Source organism: Phycodurus eques, chromosome 6 (assembly GCF_024500275.1).
Source record: "Phycodurus eques isolate BA_2022a chromosome 6, UOR_Pequ_1.1, whole genome shotgun sequence".
NCBI lineage: Eukaryota > Metazoa > Chordata > Actinopteri > Syngnathiformes > Syngnathidae > Phycodurus > Phycodurus eques.
In genome coordinates this window covers 18,454,160-18,478,954 of record NC_084530.1, presented here as the reverse complement: position 1 = coordinate 18,478,954, position 24,795 = coordinate 18,454,160, and the positions used below count along the sequence as shown (strand labels likewise).

The 24,795-nt window shown below is 41.1% G+C and overlaps 1 protein-coding gene across 3 annotated transcripts in view; it reads right to left on the bottom strand.

Annotated features, from left to right (window-relative positions):
• grin2ab (glutamate receptor, ionotropic, N-methyl D-aspartate 2A, b) overlaps positions 1-24,795 on the bottom strand; it is a 139,725-nt gene that overhangs the window by 55,307 nt on the left and 59,623 nt on the right. The window contains exon 1 of one of the 3 annotated variants that reach the window (XM_061680090.1): positions 5,715-5,770. The exons of the other annotated variants lie outside the window; for them this stretch is intronic. The gene's annotated coding sequence lies outside the window, so the exon portion shown is untranslated. Of the gene's footprint in view, positions 1-5,714; positions 5,771-24,795 lie in introns of those variants that run through there. 3 annotated transcript variants of the gene reach the window in all.

Here is a 24,795-nt window from a genome sequence, read left to right as displayed (position 1 = left end):
TAAAAAAAATAAAATAATAATAATATGTATCCCACTCTGTTTCACTCACTGCCCACTGATGATGACTCTGTTGGACTCCAGCAACCTGAGGCCTAATGTAAAAATGGCAGCAGGCAGCTATGAGTCAGCCAATGACCGGACGGACTACAGGACAATTGGACATGTGCCGCAGGTACGAGACCGGGAACGCCGGATAAAATATGAAGTAATAATTGTCTGTCAGCTGTTGTGTCGTTCGTGTCTGCTGTCATCATCATAAAAAAATCATGGAAATCATACAAAAATAATATTAATAATAATAATAAACATCTTTATTAACCTATACTAATATTAATACAAAAGAACTATAACAAAAAACTATACAAAATATAAGTACATAATGTATATTGTATATTTTTATAAATTAGGCATTCATTGGCAAGATAAAGTCTGGAATCTGCTTTATGTGTCATTAAACCAGTTTAAAATATTTTCCATCCATCAAATGATTTAAAAAGAATAATTTAATCGGATTGAATACATATGTAATACAATAAATGATATACTGTATGATGAAATATAAATAAATAATGTTTATATACTGTATATATATTATAAATATATATTTATATAATAAATCCTTAAAAATAAATATTTCTAATAAGAACTTTGTCATTGGCATGGTGAACACTACCTACAGTATATTTAGAATCTCTGTTTTATCTCGCATTGAAATAATTGACAATTATATTTCGATTAAGTAATGATAACCATTTAAATAAAATTCAATAAATATGGACTATTATAGGGCGCCACGGTGGCCGACTGGTTAGCACATCTGCCTCACAGTTCTGTACCACTTATCCTCACAAGGGTCACGGGCGTGCAGGAGCCTATCCCAGCTATGTTCGGGCGCGGAGGCGGGGTACATCCTGAACTGGTCGCCAGCCAATCGCAGGGCACATAAACAAACAACCATTCGCACTCACATTCACACCTACGGGCAATTTAGAGTCTGCAATCAATCTACCATGCATGTTTTTGGGTTGTGGGTGAAAACCGGAGTTCCCGGAGAAAACCCACGCAGGCAGGGGGAGAACAGGCAAACTCCAAACAGGCGAGGCCGGGATTTGAACCCCGGTCCTCAGAATTGTGAGGCTGATGTGCTCACCAGTCGTCCACCGTGCCACCTGAATAAACATGATAGTAAAAAATAAAACACATAAATAAAGAAATGTAAACTCTTACAAATTAATCAAACGGCTATTGCTACAGATACGGATATTGATGTATGTGGCGTAAAGTAAGATTAACAATAAACCTCTAAATATAAATGTGTAATATATGTGGATCGAATGTCAATATTTTATCCAAGGGAAACAACACGAATGCTCTTTATAGCATTGCTTTAAACAATCTACATCTCATCGAGTGACATATCTGCCCATTCTAATATATCAACATACAGATATCAATATCAATACTGTCAAAAATTTGGAACTATACTTCAAATGTAGATATTTTATCCTGGGAATCAATTATAGTATCTGGTATCTTAGTATCGACACTAATGCTCATTATGGCAAAACAAAGACAAACGATATCAGTCCAGTGTTTTGGTTGTAAAACTAGATCCCAGTCATTTGTGCGATTACTAAATGCCACCGACTGTTCCCCGCTTGAGAGCAGGATTCATTCCGGGAGAAACAGCAGCAACAAGACCACAAAAAGGTTTTCGGCAAATCGCTAATTGTGCAGACAGAGAGAGAGCGAGAGAAAGATAAATGTGACTCGCTAAAGGCGGATTTGCTCATTATACATAAGCCTTAGTAGGGTCCGTGTAAGCCTTTTTGTAACTCATTGTGCACAATTTGCCAAACACACGCGCACGCGCACGCACACACACACACACACACACACACACACACACACACACACACAGAGTTCCCCAGTTGAAGCAGCAACAGGCTAACAATCTCTGCTGGCTTTGCCTCCAGCGAGACTCCAGCAACTCTAGTGGGACTTCAGCAAATCTTGCAGGACTTGGGTAAATCCCATCAGACTTTAGCAAATCTTTTGAGACTCCAAAAAAGCCTGTCAGACTTAAGATAATCTTGCTATCTGAAATCTCACGAGACTTCAGCAAATATTGTTGGACTGAAAATTCCATCAGACTTAACCCAAATCTTGCAAGGCTTCAGAAAATACTGTCAGACTTAGTCAAATTTTGTGAAACTTCAGTTAGTCCTCTCAGACCAGAAAATATTGAGCAAATCTCATAAATCTTCAGAAACTCTCGTGAGACTCCTGTAAAAACTCTTGGGAAACCACAGCAAATCCTGTCAGACCTCAGCAAATGCTATCAGAGTTTACCTAATCTTGCGAGATTTCAGAAAATAACATCAGACTTTAACAAATCTTGTGAGATTTAAGCAAATCTCTCCAGCAAATTATGATGGACTTCAGAAAATCTTGTTTGGTCTAAGAAAATCTAGGAAGATTATAATTATCAATGACTTGAAAAAACTTCTCATGGAACTCGGGGAGACTTCATTAAATCTCACAAGACTCCAGAAAATACCGTCAGACTTCAGCAAATCTTATGAGACTTGAGCAAAACCTGCCAGACTTCAGCAAATCTTGAGACTTCTGCAAATCTTGCTAGATTTCAGCAAATTTCACAAATCTTCAGCAAATCTCCCATTCAAATTACGATAAACTCTCGAAAATCTTGTGAGGCTTCGGCAAAACCTGTCAGATTTGCGAAACATCTGTGAATCTTGCCAAACTTCAGCAAATCTCACAAATCTTGCGCAAATCTCGCTTGTAAATTACGATAGACTTCAAAAATTCTTGTGACGGAAATCTCACAAGACTGGCATTTTTTTATGACGTAAAAAAACTCTCAAGGGACTCCAGCAAAACTTGCGAAACTTCTTAAAATCTTCTAGTCTTTAGCTAATCTTGCTATACTTCTGAAATTCATAAAACTTTGGTAAATCTTGCACGTTTAGCAAATCATGCTGTACTTCTGCAAACTGCATGAGACTTCAGCAGCAAATCTTCAGCAAATGTCTTCAGCGAATCACACTGATTCCCCACAAATCTTGTGAGACTTCATCACATCTCACAAATCATCAACAAATCTCTTAAGCAAACCTCGTGGGATTTGCGCAAATCTCATGAGACTTCAGCAATTCTAATAACTCTTCACCAATCTGTCGCTCTCCACAAGTTTTGCTCCCTGGTCCATTCAATATCCCAATTTCGCCACCCTGCCCTCGCTGCTTTGTTCACACAACAGCCGCAGTGTCCATAGTGAATCGATGGTCAGCCCACTGAAGGCATTTATTTCTACCGCACACACATGCCTCGACTCATTCTGCAACACTGCTGATGGATGGGATAGGTCGCAGCGCATGGACAGGTGTACGCAGGCAGGTGTGTGTGTGTGTGTGCGTGTGTGTGTGTGTGTGAGCATGTGTGTGTCCATGGGTGTGTGGTGAATGCAGTGCCCATGTGTCAAAGAGCAGATAAGTGAATATATTTCCCGCACTAATTAAAAGCTGGCCTGCGATTCCCAGTGGGAAGAAGGAGCACACACACCCCGCCGCACGTGTCCGCATCTGCGCAAAAACACTTCTGGCCATTTCATGTGTGGGGGTGGATATGTTGGTGGTGTATGTGTGTGGTTCAGTGTCCTGTGGGGGCTTCTTGATGCCAGATGCTTGAAGCCAGTGGCTATTGGACAGCAGAGCAGAGATAATAGGCTACGGCTGCCATCATCTACTACGCCCTATTAGCCACAACAACACACACATATATATACTGTATATAAATGCACACACACGCAAGCACACACACATGCACAGATAAACATGACTGGCTAATGTTTACACACTAAATGCCATACTTTTTGGGAAAATGTAAAAAAGAAAAAAAAAAAAAGTTTGATGCTAGTTTTCGTTAGCTTGTTGATGGCGTTTTTGATTCATTGTGTTAGCTTTGAGCTGGCGATTTTTGTGAACAAAATGAAAAAAGTAAACTGAGTCTGTCATGTATCTGAACATTCAATAGGTGTAATTTCTGTTTAGTTCTACAGTCAACTTCAACTGGAGTATCAATAAACGACTTTAAGCAAGCAAATCTCATGAGACTTTAGAAAATGTTTGCAACATTTGCACAATCAACATTGTCCCAGATTATCGCACTACTCGCTTGAAGTCTCGGCGCCCTTTGCACAATGGTCATCGCACCGGACTATTGCTATATAAGTCATTCAAACTGCTCTAAGTGCTAGAGGACTCGCAATCTGTTTGCACAATTGTCAAAAATAAATAAATAAAACAAAATTTGTACCGGCATTACCAGATAACTAGCAACCCTTTATTGCTCAGTGACTGTTTTTGTCAATGTATCAAAAGTGTTCTCGGTCAATTGACTGTCTGTTGTCGTACTAGAGCGGCTCCAGTTACCAGAGACAAATTCCTTGTGTGTTTTTTGGACATACTTGGCAAATAAATATGATTCTGATTCTGATTCAGCAGATCTTGTGAGAGTTCAGCAAATCTTGCACAACTTCAGAAAATTCAATGGGACTTCAGCACATCTTGTGGGACAAAAGATTTGACTTCAGACTTTAGAAAATTAATGGACTCCACAGGCATATTTTGACTTTTTTGGGGGGCATTTTTTTTTGTGTGATGGGACTTGCGTAAGAAAGGGGTACAATATGGCTAAAGCAACACATTTCATAAAATAATGAGATTTTTGCATGTGATGTCAGCACAGCAGCAGCAAGCTACGAGTGAATGAGGACAGGGAGGAAAAAAGCTTGTTTGTCCCTCTCACATGGAATACTGAACAGCACTAGCTTGCAGCTAATAAGAGGCAATTCACTGCACTCCACACTTCCATCACATCCTTTTTTTCCTCTTATCAATCTCCGCAAAGCTCTTGCTGCCCACTCCGTACCTCTCTCTCTCTGTCTCTGTATGTGATATTCTGTGTGTGTGATATATCCATCCATCCATCCATTTTCTTTACCGCTTATCCTCCCAAGGGTCGCGGGAGTGCCTGAGCCTATCCCAGCTAACTTCGGGCACGAGGCGGGGTACACCCTGAACCGGACGCCAGCCAATCGCACTGCACATATAAACAAACAACTATTTGCACTCACATTCACACCTAGGAGCAATTTAGAGTCTTCAATTAACCTACTATGCATGTTTTGGGGATGTGGGAGGAAACCGGAGTGCCCGGAGAAAACCCACGCAGACACGGGGAGCACATGCAAACTCCACACAGGCAGGGCTGGGATTTGAACCCCAGTCCTCAGAACTGTGAGGCAGATGTGCTAAACAGTCGCCTACCGTGCCACCGCGTGTGATATATATCTTACTTGCTCACTGACTCAGTTTCTCTCTTACTCACATGATCATTCTCCCTCTCACTCACCGATGAAGTGGATAACTCACTCAATCACTTACACACTCTCATTCGCACATGCTCTCTCTGACGCACACGCACGCATGCGCGAGCGCACACACACCCTCGCGCGCTCTCTCACACACACATATACACTCACTCCCTCTCTCATTCACTCATTAACTGATGCAAGTGGATAACTAACTCACTCACATGCTCTCTCTCTCTCTCTCTCTCTCTCTCTCTCTCTCTCCCACAACACACTTGTTCCCTCTCTAATTCACTAACTGATGGAGTGGATAACTCACCCACTGGATAATGCAGTCACATCAAAATAACACATCTCTTATGGTGGAACAAAAACAATATCCCACAGTAAACAAAGGAATAAGTCCCACTTCCTGTTCGATGGTTATCATCACGCATGACAAAAAAATAAGCTACCAAAATTAAATTTCCTGTTCTACGGTTATCCTCCCACATCACCAACAAATAACATACCTAAATTAACCCAGGCCCTTTTCTACAATTATCCTGTTCAGTGGTTGTCATCACACCTAATGAGCTGTACAGATAATGGAACGCAAAAACTGACCTACATACAGCAATTGTGGCTATGTTGGGTATGCACTTGTCCTGAAAAGCACAGAGGATGACACTCCCCCAGCTCACTCCATCACTGCTTAACACACTCAATGCTGTGTGTGTGTGTGTGTGTGTAAGCACATGCATACGTCGTGCGAGATGGACCGAAAGAGATGATTCACTGTTGGAAAAATTGGAGCGTCATCTCCTCCTTCAGTCTCTTTGGAGTGCAGATGAAGACCAGTTGTATTCGCACACTTTTAGACAAATGCATTCAAGTATGCGCGCATGCGTGTGCGCACACATTCACACGCGCGCACACACACACACACACACACAGACAGTGCTAAGTGTATTAAGCAGCGACTCATTCTCACTCAGTCCCTTTCTCTTATTCACTCACTCACACATTCACCCTCACACACTTGCTCTCTCACTCACTCCCTCTTTCACTCTCCCTTCATCCCACAGATAAAGAGTTTTATTCGCACAGTTTTAGACAAATGCATTCCCACATGCGTGTGCGCACACACACTTACACACGAGTGCAGTCAGAGTCTCTCCATCAAGAGCGCGCTGAATAATTCAGTGGGAGGGAAGTACACAATACTGTAGAGAGCACATTGGGCGCTGGCTGGCCTGAGGGCCGGTCGGTTGCCACCGTCGTCGCTCTAAAAGCAATGATGTCACCACCAGCCATCTCTTGTCCCTCTTTTTGCCTTTTAGTTCGGCGCACCCCCAGTGCCTGCCTGCCTGCCTGCCTGCCCGCCGCTGGCTCACTTGACAACTTTGCCTTTTTGATGCCTTCCCCCAAAAAGAAAACAAGTCCAAGGAAAGCATCAGGCTGCAATTAATGCTTCCAACATCAAGGGATGTCCAAGGGGCATTGTCTTGGGCAGCTGTCACTGGGTCATTCCCTCAATTAAGACAATTAGCGATAAGAAAAACAATCCATGTTTGCTGGAATTCATAGTTGCTTGTAAGTCTCCAATAGACAACTCTTTGGTTTGGTTAGACTCATTTTCACAGGTCTAAGTTGTGTAGCCAATCCAGATCATAACACCTGAAGCAATAAAAAACAAACAATCGCAATTGCTCAGCTTCACAATTACTTGTTTTTCACTTATAGATAGTTCTCTGGTTTTCACTTTAGTTACACCCAAAATTACACTTTCAAAATGTTGTGAAGCCAATCCAGATGTAAACACCTAAAGCAATTAAAAAAAAAAACATCGTTACACCTCCAACTAGTATAATTGTAGTCCCTCACGGGCAAAAATTGCATATGCAGATATAAACACCTAAAGCAATGACAAAACAATCCAATCCATGTTCGCGTTGCCTTACAATGCCTTGTTTTTCACCTCACACTTGTCTTCACAGGCCAAGTTGTGTATCCGATCCAGATGTAAACACCTGCAGCCATAAAACAATAATCCATGTTTGCTCGGCTTCACAATTGCTTGTTTTTCACCCATAGACAGCGCTTTGAGTTTCACGTTGGTTACAACTTCAAGCAAAAGTTGGGCAACAGATATAGATGTAAAAACAAAATCCATGTTCACAATTACTTTTTAACTCTGGTTTTCCATTGGTTACATCCCAAACCAGTTTTCAGAGGCCAAAGTTGTGTAACCGACCCACATGTAAACACCTGATCTGAAGTGATTAAAAATAACAAAAATAATAAAATTTTTAAAAATCAGGTTTGCTGGGCTTCACAATTGCTTGTTTTAAACCCATAAACAGTTTTCTGGCCTCCAAGTAGTCTTCACAGAGAAATGTTGGAAGAGCCCATCCAGATGTACACACCTGGAGCAAACAAACAAATAAATAAAATAAAACAGTCCACGTTCACTCTGATTCGTATTTGCTGATTTTTCACCCAGAAAACTTTCTGGTATTCACGTTGGTTACACCTCAAAATAGGATGCATAGGCAAAAAGTTGTCAATACGATCTGATGTAAAGATCCAAAACGGCAAAAAAACAATTCACAGTCGCTCGGCTTCACAATTGCTTGTTTTCTCTCGCATACAAAGCTTTCTTGATTTAATGTTGGTAATGACTCTGACGAGTGCAAATGTGGTCCTTCGGTAACAACAAAATGATTGAGTGGAACAGGAAAAAATTGTTGGCCATTCATCGCTCAGCTTCACAATTGTTTATCACCGATACACGCACTGGTTTTTATCTTGGTTACACCTCTAACTAGTACAAAAATGTAGTCTACCAGCAATTTCTAAGCCCGCAAATAAAAGCTGAACTTGATCTCGGCACTTTTTTTCAATCAGCCCAAAACTCCCAGCTTGCATTGCCACAACTACTCCATCAAAAGCTCCCGATTACATCACAACCACATAAACATCGCTCAAAGAAGGATGTCGGGACTTTGTCCTAAAGCAGCTATTCAATTTGCTTTTATTGTTTTTTAACAAGCTGATAAAAGTGGTCACGTCACACAGCCCCCCACCCGCACTCCCACCCCCACCCCCAAATGATTTAATAATGAAGTCGCTATTGTCGCTAATTCAATCAACCGGTGCGCTTGAGTGACACAAACGTACAGGGAGCGTGTTAAAAGTCACCTGACGAGTACAAAGTGGACTTTTCGGAGGGACTTGAGAGACTTGAGTCAGCGCGAACAAGCAAGCAGTAGCTGGGTCGCTGCCTTGATGACTTGTGACTCGACTGGAAATAAATGACACGGGCAAGTTTAATCTCGCATGACAGGATGACTTCCAGGACATTTTGGAGGTTAGATGTAAAGTTTTCCCCCTTGAGCCCCACACCTTATAATATTTTTTTAAGGACAGTAAAGCAGTTGTCTCATTTGAAAAGTAAAGCACTGTAATTAAAGCAAAGTTTCTTCCACACGTAGTTTACCTAAGGTCTAAATCGTGCATGCATTATTGTCCCTTCAATATGAACAGAACGCAAGGACCGAAAAGCTAATGTTTTGGAATTTAGCCTTGCTTATCTGTCTAGTATATCCATCCGTTGTCTCAACCGCACATCCTCACTAGGGTCGCGGCTGTCTCGTATATCCATCCATCCATCCATTTTCTGAGCCGCCGATCCTTACAAGGGTCGCGGGAGTGCTGGAGCCCATCCCAGCTATCACCGGGCAGGAGGGAGGGTACACTCTGAACTGGTTGCCAGCCAATCGCAGGGCACACATAAACAAACAACCATTCGCACTCACATTCACACCTAGGGGCAATTTAGAGACTTCAACTAACCTACCATGCATGTTTTTGGGATGTGGGAGGACACCGGAGTGCCCGGAGAAAACCCACGCAGGGACAGGGAGAACATGCAAACACCACACAGGCGGGGCCGGGGATTGAACCCCGGTCCTCAGAACTGTGAGGCAGATGCTCTAACCAGTCGGTCACCGTGCTGCCTGTCTAGTATATGTAATTTAAATTTGGTAGCACCTGGACAATATCTCTGGTATAAGTTTGCCTTTGTAGGCCACCTGGTGATGGGAAAATTGATGCTAAATTGTCCCGTGAATATGACCAAAATTTGTCTAAAAGTGCTGCTTCAAACCTTAAATGGCAGACGACTTATGCATTTTCAGGCATGGCTTCTTGAGACCTTTTTGTGGGTCTAGTCATGATTGACATGCCTACGAAATTTCATGTTGCTATGTCAAACTGGCTTTGGGGCCAGAATTTTCAAAGTGTCTTTGTGTACAACTATGAAAGGTCACTTCATTCATATGTTTTGGAATGTAGCCTTGCTTATCTGTCTAGTATACATTGTTTAAATTTGGTAGAAACTGGATAAAATCTTTCGGAAAAGTTTGCCTTTGGAAATGGGAAAAATTGCCTTGGAAATGGGAAAAATGACACTAAATGGGCCGCTTAAACATGCCAACCAAACGTCATGTTAACTTAGTGACACAGGCTGCGGGGGCTGAATTTCATGGCAAAATTATAAAATTGTAGTGATAGAAATACTACAAAAATACTAAGGACATATATAGAAATGACACAAAGCTTGAATTGTTAAATCTTTAAATTGTATCTAATATTAAGCAAAAAAAATATATATATATATATTAAATAAAAATTTGAAAACTAAAGCAAACATCAGAAGAATAGAAAATTATAGCTAAAGTATTTTAATATATTTTATATTATTATTATTATATTTTAATAAAATATTTTACCTCCAAAATACCCTTCAGACATACAAGAAAAAAAGAGAAAATATTACTATGAAATAGTACCACATATTAGACAAAATATTACATGAGAGAAAATATTTGTTTTTTAAAAATAAAAAAAATGTAATTCAAAATGCAGGATACTAGTCGAAATATTATTAAACAATATAATAATAAATAAAGATTACACACAAACTGGAAAATAATAAATCTTAACAAAATACAAACATTCGAATATAAAAATATTACGAAGTATAAAAATAATAGAAAATACAAAAAATAAGCAAAGATTATTACAAGATAAAATGGTTACCTGAACCGAGTGAAACGTTTTTACCATTCATCAGTACACTGTAAACCAGGGGTGTCAGTCATTTTAGATCAGGGGCCACATTCACTCCAATTTGATCTGAAGTAGGCCGGACCAGTGTATTTGTGGACTAATAAGCTTTAAATAACGGAATTTCCAAAATTTTCACAATGTTTTGGTCCAAATAATGACAAGCATATTTAGAAAATATTCACATTTATTGAACACTATCTTGTTGCAAATCTTCTTTCAAATAATGAGAAAACTGAAATTTCTTAACAAAACTTATTGCAATTTCAACAATATTATGAATCAGTTTTCATTCGCACGTGCAACAGGTCACAGTGGTTCTATATAATGTATTTTACCTTTCATAAAAGAAATTGTTTAGATCTATAAATCATTTCAAATTTACATAGGGGTCCAGTCGTCCCCTGCCTTGTAAATGAATACATAAAAATACATACAGGTTTTGGCTGTGCATGGAAAAAAACCATAAAACCAACCTTTTGAACTGAAGCTGTTGACTGATATTGTGCAATATTCAGTGTATTCAAATATTTATACAAAAGGAATTCATTTTCACAAAAGTGTATTCTCCACTGGGCAAAGGTGGCGCAACATTTTATACAAAGTAGACTTGGGCATCAAAACCTGAGTAACAGACAATTTTAAAATGTCATTTAAGTGGTAAATGATCATTTAAGTTGCTCTCAGTGCGACCCCCAGTGAACAAAATTAGAAACAACAGTTACTTTTATAGAAATCCACACGGGCCAGATTGGACCCCCTGACAGGCCGGTTCTGGCCCGCGTGTCGTATGTCTGACAACACTGTTGTAAACCTTTTCATCCCTACTGCATTATTTCCCAACACTGATCCTACCTAAGTAAAAATCACGTAGGATGTTTTCTAATCGTGCTGATCCCAGAGCTGCATTACCTTCAACGCTATTGATCATGGCGGGTGGTGACTAATGCTGATGGTGTCACAGGAGCACCACACACACAGTTTGAAGGGTTGATCTTCACATCCATCACACTTGTTCCCTCTCATCTTCTCAACAGTTACCATATATGGTCCAATCATTCTCTGTGGCTCATCTCAATGCGATCAACTCCGTCCTCCCTCTCCTACTTTCTTCTCCCATGTGAACGTCCTTCCCCTCCCTCCCTCCGATCCTCCCGCGTCGTCCGTCTTTCTGCCGCTCTCCCTTTAGGTAGCAGAGTTTTATTTATACAGCAGAAGCGGCGGCGTTAGCGGCCCACGCAGCAGCACAGTGCTGAGCTGAGAGGAATTGGACTTGCCAGAGAGCAGGCAGGCATCACCTCGCAAACTCCGACCGCAAACTTGGCTCGGCGTGCCATTGTTGCAGCATTTCTTTTAATACAGTGCATCGGGAAAGTAGACACAGTTCACTTTTGCATGTTACGTTGCAGCCTTTTTCTAAAATGGAATACATTCATTTGTTTTCTCAAAATTCTACACACAACACTGGATAATGGCAACATGGAAAATGTTTTTTGCCATCTTTGCAGGTTTATCAAAATCACATATGCACACTAAACGTTCACAGCATTTGCTTAATGCTTTGTTGACACACCTTTTGGAAACAATTGATAAGGTGAAACGCAAAAGCCGACAAGTGCCTTTTAAACAACAATAGAGCCACACCTACTAGCCGACATGAAACTCATTGGTGAGATTGGTGTTAGTGTTCAGGTCCACAGATTGTATGAAGAAGCCTTCACCAAAGTTGGACGCAATCGAGTGGAAGAAGCAACAAAGAAGATTACTGACTTTGTGCAATCAATTTGATTTGTTTCTTATAATCGATGTGACGAGCCAAGATTCACCGCCTAATTTTAATCTTCTACTCAAAAGCTTTGTTGATCTAAAAACCAAAGTGATTTAATGCCACCATCTACAGGGATCTATTAGTAATTACAGTGGTTTAAAAACCTGAATTTCACAGACACCTGGGTTCCATGTCATTGTACAAATATACATCGGTGACAGTAAACTGTTGGATTCCCGTTCACCAATATAAACGTTCTCAGCGTAAATGAGTTAATAAATGTGCAAAAATCTAAAAAAAAAAAAAACTTTTTACATTGTCATCATGGGGTGTTGCATGTAGAATTTTGAGCATTTATTTATTTTCATCCACTTTGGTATAATGCTTTAACATGACAAAATGTGGGGAAAGTGCTGTTAATATTTCCGGACTTTGATGCTGGAGACCGCAAGTGTGTCGCATAAAAAAGAATCTGTCCTTAATTATGTTTCCCGCGAAATTCATTTTGCCTGCAATTACATTAATTACAAAGCATCTCGGGGCCACTTGGAACGTTTCAGCAATGACTAGATAATCATGTTTGAGGAAAGATGGTGCGCATGATTAAAATGTTGACTGGATGTCTTTTGAGAAACTGGATGCAAAAAAAATAAATAAATAACTGCTTCACTCTCGGCGGACGACTGGTTAGAGCGTCTGCCTCACAGTTCTGAGGACCGGGGTTCAATCCCCGGCCCCGCCTGTGTGGAGTTTGCATGTTCTCCCCGTGCCTGCGTGGGTTTTCTCCGGGCACTCCGGTTTCCTCCCACATCCCAAAAACATGCATGGTAGGTTAATTGACAAATCTAAATTGCCCGTAGGTGTGCATGTGAGTGCGAATGGTTGTTTATTTGTATGTGCCCTGCGATTGGCTGGCAATCAGTTCAGGGGGTACCCCGCCTTCTGCCCGATGATAGCTGGGCTAGGTTCCAGCATACCCGCGACCCTAGTGAGGAGAAGCGGGTCGGAAAATGGATGGATGGATGAATTACAAAAACATTTCACCCCAAAATATGAGAAAAAAACAAACAGAAACAAACAAACAAAAATTAAAAATAGTACATCAAAAACATTAGAAAATAAAAAATTATCAAAACGTTTTTAAAATATTAAAATGCACATCAAAATATATTTAAAAAAACAATACAAAATGTTACACACACAAAAAAAAAAAAATCACTAATATAGAAGACATTAGAAAATAAATTACAAAAAAAAAATCAAAAATGTTGGAAAATACTGTATATGAGAAAAAAAAACTGTCAAACATGACGTACTGTAAAAACACAGCGTCCATAAGTTCACGCTAACAAGATGGTGTGCATTATGAAGCGAGCACGGGTGAAACCACGCTGACGAAATGGAACAAAGCCCGCCCGTAGCGAGGGGCCACAATTTAAATATTTACAACAGAAGAAGAAGATTAAGAAGAGGCAAGCAGCAGCAAAATGGCTGCTTTGTTGCCACTTCAACCCAAAAACCAACATGATTTATTTAGCTTAGGCCTGCGTCCACAGACACTTAAAAGGACACTTTCACACCAGCAGCCTTTAAAAAAAACAAGTCATATTTGTAACACTCCCAAATGCTTTACATGCATTTGAATGTATTAAAACACGTTGAAGCTTATTAAAAGACAGTTTTGAAAGTATCCCATAGCACCTGTTGTCACTCTCTCGCTCTTTGTACAGTTCTCCAAATAAGGGCCTTGCGTACTTGCTTTTCCCCTTGTCTAAAAGGTTAGCTCTTCTGTAATTTTTATGGTACCGCCACTTAAGAGAGGAATGATATGTAAAACATGCTTACCAAGAGTGGCTGCAAGAGGAGGCAACACTTAAGTATTTTTACTGTTGTAAGACATTTTGATTTTCATCCATCCATTTTCTGACCTGCTTCTCCTCAATGGGGTCGCAGGCGTGCTGGAGTCAATCCCAGTTATCTTCGGGCAGGAGGCGGAGTACACCCTGAACTGGTCGCCAGCCAATCGCAGGGCACATATAAACAAACAAACATTCGCACTCACATTCACACCTACGGGCAATTTAGAGTCTTCAATTAACCTACCATGCATGTTTTGGGATGTGGGAGGAAACCCGAGTACCCGAAGAAAACCCACGCAGGCACGGGGAAGGACATGGAAACTCCACACAGGTGAGGCCGGGATTTGAAGCTGGGCCCTCAGAACTGTGAGGCGGATGTGCTAACCAGTTCGGCCACCGCGCCGCCACATTTAGATTTTATTTTGAAAAATTCCATTCTTTTTCTTTAGTTCACTTATGTACCAAATATTCAAAAGCGACCCTAGTGAGGATAAGCGGTATAGGAAATGGATGGATGGATACATTTTGGAGCTGTAATTGCAATACTGTGATATTTATACCCAAGGTTATCATGCCGTCAGAATCTGATGGTACTACATGTTACTACAGTAAAGGCATGCAACTCTAAATTCAAACTTGTCTGTATACTGCAAAAAAAACGTAAAAATAAGGACCACTAAAGATTGGACATCACTGCGTTAGAGGTACAGTACTTACTTCAAATATGATGTAAATATGCTACATTAGAAGCATATAGATCTACGCTGTCCAGGCGTTAGTCGTGAGTCATTGCTACAAGATGTACAACTCAGACACAAGAGGGGGAAGCGACCCTGTCAGCTTGGTGACATTTTGCAGCGCACCGTAGCTTTCAAGACAACCAGGAGCTCTCTGAAGACAGGCGATGCATGAATTGGATTTGTGCGACCACGTCGAAGGCACCTGTGCCAAAACACCTTCGGGGACAAAAGCACCTTCCCCACCAGGTAGTAAAAGGACGGCGCCATCTGTCACATGCGGCGAGGGGCGTCGCTTCTCGCCCCCTTCGGGTCCCTTTGTCATAAAACTAAAAGTCAAGCACGGACAAGAGGCGAATGAGCCATTTGTACATCTGAATTGTTACTTTATTTACAGCCTCTTCCTGCTAGTTGTTCTTAAAACATCTGTACATGCTGTTGACTGACTGAAAGAGGCGGTGCTAAAAAGTTAAATCTGGCCAAAGCTAAAGCTAAGCCTTTGTGCAAAATAAAGATTCACTACAGTCATGTTAACGGTCTAAAGCTAATACCGTATACACAGTACGTATGTAATGTAATACGCATGTGACCTGCACTTGTTAACTCCATTGTCGTCTGATTTTGACAAGAACCCAAGTCCGATACACACAAAGAAAAAAAAAAGGTCTGTAAACAATCATCCAAAGGCTTGGATTGGAGCAGGCGACGTGTGTGAGCCTGAATCAAGCTCCACTTTTAGCGCAGACGTTGACAAACGAGCCGCCGCCGTTGTCGTTCTCGTGGTACAAACGGCATCAGAGCGGCACAAATGTGTGTTTAGCACTGTGCGCGCACACACAGCAGAAGAATGTGGAGCAGAAGTTTGTTCTCTGCAGCTATGGCAACAAAAGGCTTTAACCATAATGACATTTTTACACAATGTATACACCTACACTGTAGCATTTTTGCATATTTACCACAAATGTACCGTATTCACATCATACTTAATGTTCTATACACCTCTTACGCACTTTATATACATCATATTCAACATCTATAAAGCTCTACTATTATCATATTTACATCATATTAAATGTGCTATCCACCATATTTACATCACTGCCAATGTCTATAAACATCTAATGTAGCATAGTTACATCATATTTCCTGTATGTACCACTAGTGTACCAAAATCCCATCATATTTGACACATACACACCTCTAATGTAGCATATTGAAATCATTTTTTTATTGTATGCCCCTCAAATGTACCATAATAACATCATAATTTATGTCAGTACACTCCTAACGTACCAAATTTTAATCACACTCCATTTTCTATACAACACGGAAAATGTTAACAAAAACTTTGCGTTCACTGGTGCTCTCTTCTCTGCCGCCATGGCAACAAAAGACTAAAACGGCTCCTCTCGGACTGCAGAGAGCACAACAACAACATCAATGCTGCTACACCCACTGTGCACCCACCACACATCTGCTCATTTCTAATGTGCATCACTATACAAACAAACAAACATCTGGAGGAGCAGAGAAGACGAGTAGAAAGTGACCCAGGAAGCTGCTGTTAGCACATATGTTAAGCGCATATATGCTAATGTGTCAAATGTTGAATGATGTGCTTGTTTACATGTGCAGCCAGCGTGTCAATGAACTGATGTGCTCGTGGTGGTGGACTAAAAGTAACTCATTCACCCACTTTTGTTTCATACTGTACTTATGCTAATTTGCATAATATAGACCATATGTGCATAATCATGGCTGCACATCTGATGTGGCACATTTGCATCATATTTATATGTTTACACACCGCCAATGTATCATATTTACATTATATTCAATGACTTCATGCCTCTAACGTACCATATTCAATGCATGTACCTACATATCAACATCATATTGCAAGTATGTAGCTCTAAGGTAGCGTATTTACACCACATTTAATGTATACACTGCTAAAGTAGCATACTGGTATTTATATCATATTTAATGTATGCACCGCTAATATAGCATATTTACATATTTAATTTTCATACACCTCTAATGTATTTAATGTTTTTATACCACTAATGCACCAACTTTATATCATATTTAACACATATGACCTTATGATATACCACATTTACATAATATTGAATGATTATAGACCTGCAATGTACATATTTACATCATAATGTATTGATACTACTAATGCACCAAATTATCATCATATTTGACGCATTGCATATGCAGAGTTCTCTCGCTATATCGCGGATCACCTCTTGCAGACACTGCCGAGTTGATGATAAACCAGCTATTCAAGTTCCATGGTTTTCCCAAGAATGTGGTATCGGATAGGGGCCCCCAATTTGTTTCACGATTTTGGAAGGAGTTTTGCAAATTAATAGGTGCTACCGTCAGTCTGTCTTCTGTATTTCATCTTGAAACCAACGGACAAACGGAGAAGCTGAACCAGGACCTGGAGACTGGGCTCCGATGTCTCGCGTCACAGGAGCCACAATCCTGGACTCGGAAGCTGGTTTGGGTCGAGTTCTCTCACAATTCTCTCCCCTCTGCATCCACTGGTCTATCGCCTTTTCACATTGTGCATGGTTACCAACCATCTCTGTTTCCTGCCATAGCCCCAGAATTCACAGTTCCATCTGCATTGACCTTGGTGAGACGCTGCAAGAGGACCTGGGAGCGAGCCTGCCAAATGCTGCTACGCTAAAGACGGTCCTACAAGACCGCAGCTGACCGTAGGAGGACGCCGGCCCCGAACTACAAAGTGGGTGTGTGTTATGGTTGTTGTCTTCCCCCCTGTCGCGTACACACCTGCTCCTGAGAGCATCTTCCCCACCATTTAAACTCGTGTCTCATTCTTTCTGGTCAAGTTCGTTGTACCTTGTTGTCACGTTCCAGCATTCCTTGTTTCCACGTCACAGACTCATAGTAAGCCTAGACCCTGTTCTGATAATTGACCTTGCCTTTGACCTTGACCTTACTGTTGCCTTTGCAGATTGGCTGCCTGTGTAGCGACCTCTGCCAGTTTATTAAACTATTTTGAAACTGTCCATTTGAATTAGAGTCGTGCATTTTGGGTCCTGTCCTCTGTTCCGTTCATGACAATTTCAGCCGTTATATATAGCGTATCCCGTTAGTGTGATAGGTTGCCGTACGGCTGTGAAAATAACTGAACGTGGAATGGATGGGTCACAACGTGCTCAGGAGGATTCTTTCCTTTGCCCACACACCATTTACCCAAACAGGACGTGGGCAAGTTTTGCGGCCCTTCACCTTTTCTTCGGGTGTCTGATTGTTAAGGGGCTTGTCCATACATTGCACACGCACACACATCCACACAAACACACACACGTACACGCAAAAAGAGGAGAAGTTGGGAAGTTGAATCTCATCGTCGGGAAGTGGAATCTCATATTCAGGAGGAGCAGTGTGGTTTTTGTCCTGGTCGTGGAACAGTGGACCAGCTCTACACCCGAGGCAGGGTCCTTGAGGGTGCATGGGAGTTCACCCAACCAGTCTACATCTGTTTTGTGGACTTGGAGAAAGTGTTCGACCGTGTCCCTCGCGGAGTCCTGTGGGGGGTGCTTCGGGAGTATGGGGTGCCGAACCCCCTGATACGGCTGTTTGGTCCCTGTACGACCGGAGTCAGAGTTTGGTCCGCATTTCCGGCAGTAAGTCGGACACGTTTCCGGTGAGGCTTGGACTCCGCCAAGGCTGCCCTTTGTCACTGATTCTGTTCATAACTTTTATGGACAGAATTTCTAGGCGCAGCTGATGTATGGAGGGGTCCGGTTTGGTGGCCTCAGTATTGGATCTCTGCTTTTTGCAGATGATGTGGTTCTGTTGTCTTCATCAAGCCATGATCGCCAACTCTCTCTGGAGCGGTTCCTAGCCAAGTGTGAAGCGGCTGGGAAGCAAATCAGCACCTCCAAATCTGAGACCATGGTCCTCAGTCAGAAAAGGGTGGCGTGCCCTCTCCAGGTCCAAGATGAGATCCTGCCCCAAGTGGAAGAGTTCAAGTATCTTGGGGTCTTGTTCACGAGTGAGGGAAGAATGGAACGGGAGATCGACACGCGGATCGGTGCAGGGTCTGCAGTGATGCGGACTTTGTATCGGTCCGTTGTGATCAAGAAGTAGCTAAGCCGAAAGACGAAGCTCTCAATTTACCGGTCAATCTACGTTCTTTCTGAAAGGAATATAGAATACTTTATATTCTAATATGTAACTCTAACTAGTTTGGAAGATCAATGTGTATTGGAGTATAGGAGTATATTGCAGGAAGGCCCCCATCGGGGGGTATGTGGCCCCCATCAGGGGGTATTTGGAGACAGATGGCAAAGAAGAAAGGAACTGCGGGGAGCCACTATGAACATTGAATGCAGGAGACATCTGCAGAAGCCTGGAGCCAGATCATCATTTGGCCGAACAACGATGACGTCAGATTACGGACCAATCAGACGACAGCGATTCCACACCGGCCTGTTTGAAACATTGTATAGGTCTGGGGTAGAGTCAGATAGTTTTGTTCTACTACTGTATCTGCTACGGATAAGATAGGGTAGTTACGAATCCAGAGCTCTGCAAAATGTATAGACTCCTCTGTCAGGAATAAATTGGTTGTTTTTTATACATTGTTGTGAACGAAGTTCTTTCACGAAAACGAACACGCTTGGAACTACGGAAATTAGGGGATTTTAAAACACAGGTTCCTTCATTACCCTCCCCTATGGTCACAAGCTGTGTGTCAAGCGGCCGAAATGAGTCTCCTCCGCAGGGTGTCCGGGCTCTCCCTAAGAGATAGGGTGAGAAGCACTGTCATCCGGGAGGAACTCAGAGTAGAGCCGCTGCTTCTCCACATTGAGAGGAGCCAGATGAGGTGACTGGGGCATCTGATTCGGATGTAAATGGATGGATGGATGGATGGGCCAATACTTTTTCATGGCACGGTAATTTAAAACCCTAACCCAAGCATGAAACCGTAAGTTGAAACTCTCACCCTAGTTTGAAACCCTAACTCTGGCTTGTAGCCCTAATTTAAAACCCTAAACTTGTATCAAAACCTTAATTTGAAACCCTAACTATCATTAAAAACACTAACGTGGCTTGAATCCCTAATCTGGAACCCTAAATTTAGCATGAAACCTTAATTTGAAACCCTAACACTGTCTCAAAACCTTAATTTGAACCCCTCACACTCGTTTAAAAACTCAACCCTGGCTTGACGAATGGTCATCCTTGGTGTGTTGCAATAAAAAACAAATGATCCAAGAAACTTTTTTTTGTCCATGTAGAACCAGTCCAAACTTGAATGCGACTTTTGTAAACAGCATGGATGTTGGCCCGTTTATCGGATTTCAGGGGCTTGTAAAGATTTGTCCGGATTTGAATTCCCCGTGCAGGAATGGCGCCCGTCATAACAAGTTAGAAGGAAAGTCTTCTTAAAAGTGGCGCTTGGGGCGAGGCCGCTCATACCATGTGCGCCACGCTGCGCATGTCCTACATGCTTTTTTGAAATATTACAAGAGCGCAAACATTTTGGGATGATATACAGCTGATGAAAAGAGTACTTCATTTCCACTGGAGACTCGTCTGTTAATTACACACTTTACATTCTGCATCAAGGATCATTCCATCTGTACCTACGTTTGCCTTTGGCGGATGAATATTACATACAGGCGTACAGGAAAATGAAGATTGACTTCAATCAGGGGTGCGTAGAGTAGCCAAAGATTGTATTTAAATAAGACTAGTGTTGCTTTAGAATAACATGTAAACGTAAAAACTAGTTCTCTAAATAATTACTTTAGTAAGAGTAGTAAGTACTGAGGAACTGGCTAGTAACTTCAGATTTATGAATACATTCTTTAAAATAGTGTACTGTTACTTTAGAATAATACGACTCAAGTAAAAGTGAAAAGTAGTTCTCTCAATAATTACTCGCGTAAGTATTCAGTGAAAAAAAATACTACTCAGGTACTGAGTAACTGGTGAGTAACTTCAGATTTATTTATTTTTTTAAACAGCGCATGAATTTCAAAGAGACAAAAATATAAAACGGGAATGTGCAAATTCAAATATTGCCCAATATTACTTTAAAACATCTTTTAAAAATAATATATCATATTATGAGACACGTTCATCAATAAATGGTCTTAAATTCACACCTAAGGATAGATTTTATTAATTATTTAATTACAAAAAAATTAATTTATATATTGAACCTTGACATGCGGATTCACCCAAATTTATCAGCAATGCTGACATCTATTTCATTACTCGAAAACTATTTGAGTTCTGCCAACTTCCATTTATTATCTTATTATTATTATCTTCAGTGCTTTGCCTACATTACGGAATGCTTTTCTCCCTCCTCCTTTTGAAAGCACGCAGCAGCTCCACTGGATCGGACCTGTTGTTTTATTCCACAGACAATTGCATTCTGCAAATGCAGACCAAGGATGTATGTTTCTCAAATTCCAAGTGGAGTTCTTCTAGATTGAAATGTCCATTTTTTTGGGGGGGGGGCAAACACAAATGATAGTGCATGACATCGCTGTGAGGTAAATATAGATTTCCGCCATGTTCTCACTTCAATGAGTCACTTTGAAAACTTTGCTTTTATGGGTCTGTGGAGATTGTGTGCGGCCATGCGAGTGCCTGGCTCCGTTTGAATGGTCAAATGGGGTCAAACATTATTAATAGTTGGATTGGTAGAACAGAGTCACGTGACACAACTCTCGTTGAAAAACCACAAGCAATAATAAACACCTGTAGATAAAAAATACAAGTAGTGAGCGTTCCTAATGACAATGCTCCTTTTAATTACAGCCTGTACAGTACATTATTCATGCAGCCGCTTTATAGCCTTACCTACTGTACGCTTGCTGATATTTAGCATATACCGTCACGTATAAATATTACATTAAGGCATGTAGGAAAATGACTGGAAATTACCCCTGCGGATCACGTCGTCGTTCGACCGCTACAAAGGCGACCACGGGGTGCTACGCTGAGCTCCACGGAAATGCCACCTAGCATTGGCATCATTAGCATCCAGCGTTACCTTTTACTGGCCCTGACACCGCTGTTCATTATGGACACCACAGAGATCGTATTGAGAAGGGTCGATCCCATCGAGACCCGGAAAACACCATTACAGCTAAAGCAGAGGTGCGCAAAGTATGTCCGACAGCCCACATACAGCCCCCTCCATTGTTTAATCTGGCCAACCGAGCACTTTCAATAATTGAGCTGTTTTTCTTAAAATAGGTTAGTACAAATGTATTTATTCCTTTTTAAATCTAATTTCTCATTCATTTAAATACAACTTTAAATTGAATAATGAATTTATTTTACACAATCCATCATCCGTCCATCCCATTTCGTATCTATACTACTTATGAAAAGTATTTGAAAAATAAAAAAATGCACATAACACTTTATATATATATATATATACATACACCTTTTCAAATTAATTTTCTTAAAGGGGGCATATTTTGGCCGGCACGGTGGACAACTGGTGAGCACATCTGCCTCTCAGTTCTGGGGATCGGGGTTCAAGTCCTGGGCCCGCCTGTGTGGAGTTTGCATGTTCTTCCCGTGCCTGGGTGGGTTTTCTCCAGGCACTCCGGTTTCCTCCCACATCCCAAAACGTGCGTGGTGGGTTGATTGAAGACTCTAAATTGCCCGTAGGTGTGAATATGAGTGCGAATGGTTGTTTGTTTCTGTGTGCCCTGCTGGGGACCAGTTCAGGGTGTACCCCGCCTCTCGCCCGAAGATAGCTAGGTTAGGCTCCAGCTGCCCGCAGCCTTAGTGTGGTTAAGTGGTAAAGAAAAAGGATGGATGGAACATATTTTGTAAAACCAACATTTCTGTTATTAGGGATGTAATTTTGTCTCTATGGTGCCTCAGTAAACATGGGAAGTATAAATTAAAATCATCTCAGCATTCCTGAGGTCCAGATGTTTTTCTGCCGAGAGGTGATAAATAAATATATATATATATATATATATATATACATATAAAAATACACAGTGGGTACGGAAAGTTCTCAGACCCCCTTCAATTTTTCACTCTTTGTTATATTGTAGCCATTTGTTAAAATCATTTAAGTTCATTTTCCCACTCATTAATGTACACACAGCACCCCATATTGACAGAAAAAAATTAATTGTTGAAATTTTTGCTGATTTATTATATATGTATATATAATAAATCAAAAAAATCAAAATAAATCATATATATATATATATATATATATATATATATATATATATATATATATATATATATATATATACACACACACACACACACACACACACGGAAAGTATATACGGAAAATTGTCATGTCTGGATACGTCCTCCAGACATCGTCCTGGTGAGAGCGCAAGCAATATTCCGCTTCCCGGAGTCTCTGCAACGTCTGCGATAGGCCCTTTAGCGTGCAAACCATAGCATCAATGAAGAGAGACAATTACACAAGCGAAACGGTGACAGCTCAGGGTTGCGTCATCAGATGACCAGTGTGTAAAATAAACACACCAACAAACACACATTATTTCTTCCTAAATACACAGGCAGCTTTTCCTTTCTTCTTGGAAAAAATTTACAGCATCTTTAAATAGCTGTGCAGTGCGGATTAAATAAGAGGCAGTCACTCCTATCTATACATATAAAGTCCGTTATAGTCTTGTTGTGCTACACAACTAGGGCGTAAGAGAGGGAGGCGAGCGGTTGGGACGAGGGAGATGGCGGGGGAGCTTTGGATCCTGTTGGCGTGAGGTGACAGGATGAGGGCGGCTCAGAGGACGGGGGTGGGGGGAAGGAGGCAGGAAGAGAGTGTTTTCAAGGGTGAGAAGGCCGTGTGGGAGATGGCACTGCGTGGGCTCGCATCCACCCACTCGCGTACACAGACACAATTTGTGCAAGGAAACCAAGGATGATGATGAAAAATACTCTTGCTGCCTAAACGGGCTGTTGTAGAAACTGTTGCATCCTTCTACACCTTTCAATATATTTTTTGTAATCCTGTGGTATTTGATCAAACAAACAAATAAACATTTGGGTAATGTTCTTATGTTGACCATTGATATTAAAACGTCTTTGGGAAAACATGCATCAAAGTTTAAGCAGGGTTTGTGTGGTTACTGAGTCTGATGGCAGCAGCCCGATTAGGGGGAAAACTAGTTGGGTCACTATGTCACCTCTTTACACAAACTTTATTGAAGAAATACCACACAATTGCCAAGAATTTAAATAGCATGATAAAAGATAAAGACATCTATTTGTACTTCACCCCATATATCCAGAAAGCATTTTATCAATTAATTGCCACATGACTGTCAAACTGTGAAATACAATGAGGAAAAAATGGATACATACATCTGTACAGCAGGCCCTTTAGGCCATAATTGTATTGTTTTAGGCATTATCCTATGATTCCCTTTCCCTTGTTTCCATGGACAAATTGCATTTGCGTAAAAAATCAATATAATTAAAACTGCTATTATGAGGATGTTCTGAACTCCTGTTTCTCCGGTGGGAAAAAAGCCCAGGGAACTTTGTAGTGAGGCGTTTGACATTTATCACTGGTATTTCTTACAGACAGCCTCAGTGGTCTTTGTGCGTGTCACATTTGTTGCTGCTTCCGCTGCTGGTATTTTGTTTCCATTTAATGTGACATTTATGTTTGTTTCCTCGGAATATTCCCAAGCCTTACGCCGTTGCAACCCCGCTGCTGTCATTTGATTTTTTTTTCATCCTTGGCCACACTTGGCATATACGAAGTATTCGCTCTATATTCAAGACCTTTCTTTTTCTTTTTTTGACTACCATCATCTTCGTCAAGAGGCCCATTTGGGCAGCAAACTAGTTGGGTCACCACACAATCTCCTTATTCAAATGTTTTTGTCGAAAGAG